Source organism: Amaranthus tricolor, chromosome 8 (genome assembly GCF_026212465.1).
Source record: "Amaranthus tricolor cultivar Red isolate AtriRed21 chromosome 8, ASM2621246v1, whole genome shotgun sequence".
NCBI classification, from domain to species: domain Eukaryota; kingdom Viridiplantae; phylum Streptophyta; class Magnoliopsida; order Caryophyllales; family Amaranthaceae; genus Amaranthus; species Amaranthus tricolor.
Genome location: NC_080054.1, coordinates 1,364,484 through 1,369,483, shown reverse-complemented (window position 1 = coordinate 1,369,483; position 5,000 = coordinate 1,364,484).

Sequence of the window (5,000 nt, the reverse complement as noted above, 5' to 3'; positions counted from 1 at the left end):
CTCAAGGTGCTGTGAAGGTTTTCGGGCCATGCGGTACGAAAGACGCTATGGCCCATGGGAAAGAAGGTGGTAGCATAGAGCCTCACCCCGAGCTGTGAGCCATGAGACCCCCCCCTTGTGATTATGGCTTGTAAGGGAGTTCATTGCAACGTGATCGAAAACATCATTCAAACTTAATATCAATGATTCTCATTACTATGGTTTGTAAGGGAGATTGTGGTATAGGAGCAATGTGGTAATTCAACCTAGTACGAGAGGAACCGTTGATTCGCACAATTGGTCATCGCGCTTGGTTGAAAAGCCAGTGGCGCGAAGCTACCGTGCGCTGGATTATGACTGAACGCCTCTAAGTCAGAATCCGGGCCAGAAGCGACGCATGTGCCCGCCGCCCGATTGCCGTCCTACAGTAGGGGCTTCGGCCCCCAAGGGCACGTGTCATGGGCTAAGTCAGCGCGGTGGATGCGCCGCGTTGGCTGCCTTGAAGTACAATTCCTACCGAGCGGCGGGTTGAATCCTTTGCAGACGACTTAAATACGCGACGGGGTATTGTAAGTGGCAGAGTGGCCTTGCTGCCACGATCCACTGAGATTCAGCCCTATGTCGTTTCGATTCGTCCCCCCCACACCCCTCCCCAAAAATCGCTATGACGCATGAAAGGGGGTTATGGATCTGTACTTGGCCGAAAAAATTGTAACTTTTGAAAACCGAAAGATGGCATAACTTAACCCGCACTTGAGTTTCCCCCTTGGGTAACGAGGCAAAACACACGCTATTTGACTTAGGGGGGAGCAGGTAGCAAAGCGCCATGGCCGGAGCCTTGCCCCGAACCGCGAGCCGTGAGCCGTGGGATTGGCCACGAGCTCAAAAAGCAAGTGCTTGACCCGAGTCCGAGGAGCAAAGGGAAGGAACTTGGTAGCATAGAGCCATGGCCAGAGCCTCGCCCCGAGCCGCGGGCCGGGAGCCGTGGGCCCACGCACCCGAGCTGGGGTAGGAACGCCCGAGCCGGGAGCCGTGGGATTGGCCACGGGCTCAAAAAGGTAGTGCTTGACCCGAGTCCGAGGAGGTAAGGTAGGGAAATTGGTAGCATGGAGCCATGGCCGGAGCCTCGCCCCGAGCCGCGGGCCGTGAGCCGAGGCTCGAACGCCCGGCCCACCCGAGCTGGGGTAGGAACGCCCGAGCCGGGAGCCGTGGGATTGGCCACGGGCTCAAAAAGGTAGTGCTTGACCCGAGCCCGAGGAGGTAAGGTAGGGAAATTGGTAGCATGGAGCCATGGCCGGAGCCTCGCCCCGAGCCGAGGCTCGAACGCCCGGCCCACCCGAGCTGGGGTAGGAACGCCCGAGCCGGGAGCCGTGGGATTGGCCACGGGCTCAAAAAGGTAGTGCATGACCCGAGCCCGAGGAGGTAAGGTAGGGAAATTGGTAGCATGGAGCCATGGCCGGAGCCTCGCCCCGAGCCGCGGGCCGTGGGCCGACAAAGGTGAGCCGGGGTTCGAACGCCCGAGCGGTGGGCCTTGGGATCTGCTACGAGCCCAAAAAGGAAGTGCTTGACCCGAGTCCGATGACCCAAGGGAGGCAGGACGATAGTCTTGAGCCATGGCCGGAGCCTCGCCCTGAGCCTGACCCGTGAGCCACGAATCAAAAGCCGTGAGCCGCGGGCCGCGGGCCGTGGGCCACGAGACTCAAAAATGTTCTTGAAGGTATATATAAACAATACAAGTCATAAAAAAGACAATATGTTGCAAACAAAGGTGAGTTTTGGTCCATGGAAAAACTAGTATAACTTAACTCTCATTTGGGTGTCCCCTAGGGTCACAAGGGAAAAATCTCTTTATCTATTATAGGGGGAAGGTTATAGTTGAGGGTTGGGGCCCAAGGTGCCATCGACTGGGCATGTGGTAGGCATGGAGCCATGGCCGGAGCCTCGCCCCCGACCCGACCCGCGGGCCGTGACCCCGCGGGCCGACCCGTGGGCCGTGGGCCCACGCACGTGCGCCGAGGAAGGGAACGCTCGACTCGTGAGACGTGGGCATTGCTACGAGATCAAGAACGATATGCTTGGCCCGAGTGAGCCGGGGGATCTTGAAAAATCCACCCTTCTAATCTAATGATACACACGCACGCGCGCGCGCTAGGCGCTAAGGCGCTAAGGCACTTAAGCACTTAAGCACTTTAGCACTTAAGCACTTGAGCACCTTGAGCACCTGAGCACCTATATGGATGGTTATAATATAATGTGAGCTCTCAAGGTGCTGTGAAGGTTTTCGGGCCATGCGGTACGAAAGACGCTATGGCCCATGGGAAAGAAGGTGGTAGCATAGAGCCTCACCCCGAGCTGTGAGCCATGAGACCCCCCCCTTGTGATTATGGCTTGTAAGGGAGTTCATTGCAACGTGATCGAAAACATCATTCAAACTTAATATCAATGATTCTCATTACTATGGTTTGTAAGGGAGATTGTGGTATAGGAGCAATGTGGTAATTCAACCTAGTACGAGAGGAACCGTTGATTCGCACAATTGGTCATCGCGCTTGGTTGAAAAGCCAGTGGCGCGAAGCTACCGTGCGCTGGATTATGACTGAACGCCTCTAAGTCAGAATCCGGGCCAGAAGCGACGCATGTGCCCGCCGCCCGATTGCCGTCCTACAGTAGGGGCTTCGGCCCCCAAGGGCACGTGTCATGGGCTAAGTCAGCGCGGTGGATGCGCCGCGTTGGCTGCCTTGAAGTACAATTCCTACCGAGCGGCGGGTTGAATCCTTTGCAGACGACTTAAATACGCGACGGGGTATTGTAAGTGGCAGAGTGGCCTTGCTGCCACGATCCACTGAGATTCAGCCCTATGTCGTTTCGATTCGTCCCCCCCACACCCCTCCCCAAAAATCGCTATGACGCATGAAAGGGGGTTATGGATCTGTACTTGGCCGAAAAAATTGTAACTTTTGAAAACCGAAAGATGGCATAACTTAACCCGCACTTGAGTTTCCCCCTTGGGTAACGAGGCAAAACACACGCTATTTGACTTAGGGGGGAGCAGGTAGCAAAGCGCCATGGCCGGAGCCTTGCCCCGAACCGCGAGCCGTGAGCCGTGGGATTGGCCACGAGCTCAAAAAGCAAGTGCTTGACCCGAGTCCGAGGAGCAAAGGGAAGGAACTTGGTAGCATAGAGCCATGGCCAGAGCCTCGCCCCGAGCCGCGGGCCGGGAGCCGTGGGCCCACGCACCCGAGCTGGGGTAGGAACGCCCGAGCCGGGAGCCGTGGGATTGGCCACGGGCTCAAAAAGGTAGTGCTTGACCCGAGTCCGAGGAGGTAAGGTAGGGAAATTGGTAGCATGGAGCCATGGCCGGAGCCTCGCCCCGAGCCGCGGGCCGTGAGCCGAGGCTCGAACGCCCGGCCCACCCGAGCTGGGGTAGGAACGCCCGAGCCGGGAGCCGTGGGATTGGCCACGGGCTCAAAAAGGTAGTGCTTGACCCGAGCCCGAGGAGGTAAGGTAGGGAAATTGGTAGCATGGAGCCATGGCCGGAGCCTCGCCCCGAGCCGAGGCTCGAACGCCCGGCCCACCCGAGCTGGGGTAGGAACGCCCGAGCCGGGAGCCGTGGGATTGGCCACGGGCTCAAAAAGGTAGTGCATGACCCGAGCCCGAGGAGGTAAGGTAGGGAAATTGGTAGCATGGAGCCATGGCCGGAGCCTCGCCCCGAGCCGCGGGCCGTGGGCCGACAAAGGTGAGCCGGGGTTCGAACGCCCGAGCGGTGGGCCTTGGGATCTGCTACGAGCCCAAAAAGGAAGTGCTTGACCCGAGTCCGATGACCCAAGGGAGGCAGGACGATAGTCTTGAGCCATGGCCGGAGCCTCGCCCTGAGCCTGACCCGTGAGCCACGAATCAAAAGCCGTGAGCCGCGGGCCGCGGGCCGTGGGCCACGAGACTCAAAAATGTTCTTGAAGGTATATATAAACAATACAAGTCATAAAAAAGACAATATGTTGCAAACAAAGGTGAGTTTTGGTCCATGGAAAAACTAGTATAACTTAACTCTCATTTGGGTGTCCCCTAGGGTCACAAGGGAAAAATCTCTTTATCTATTATAGGGGGAAGGTTATAGTTGAGGGTTGGGGCCCAAGGTGCCATCGACTGGGCATGTGGTAGGCATGGAGCCATGGCCGGAGCCTCGCCCCCGACCCGACCCGCGGGCCGTGACCCCGCGGGCCGACCCGTGGGCCGTGGGCCCACGCACGTGCGCCGAGGAAGGGAACGCTCGACTCGTGAGACGTGGGCATTGCTACGAGATCAAGAACGATATGCTTGGCCCGAGTGAGCCGGGGGATCTTGAAAAATCCACCCTTCTAATCTAATGATACACACGCACGCGCGCGCGCTAGGCGCTAAGGCGCTAAGGCACTTAAGCACTTAAGCACTTTAGCACTTAAGCACTTGAGCACCTTGAGCACCTGAGCACCTATATGGATGGTTATAATATAATGTGAGCTCTCAAGGTGCTGTGAAGGTTTTCGGGCCATGCGGTACGAAAGACGCTATGGCCCATGGGAAAGAAGGTGGTAGCATAGAGCCTCACCCCGAGCCGTGAGCCATGAGACCCCCCCCTTGTGATTATGGCTTGTAAGGGAGTTCATTGCAACGTGATCGAAAACATCATTCAAACTTAATATCAATGATTCTCATTACTATGGTTTGTAAGGGAGATTGTGGTATAGGAGCAATGTGGTAGCCTTGAGCCATGGCCGGAGCCTCGCCCCGAGCCCCGAGCCAAGAATGAGCCATGAGACCCCCCTAATGATTATGGCTTTTAAGGGAGTTCGTTGCAAGGTGATCAAAAACATCATTCAAACTTAATACCAATGATTCTCATTACTATGGTTTGTAAGGGAGATTGTGGTAAAGGAGTTCAATGTAAGTTGATAAAAAATACTCCCTTTTAGCCTCTTATATCATTCAAAAATTTATTTTTACCCATTTTTGAAAATAATATCAATGACTCTCACTCATAATAT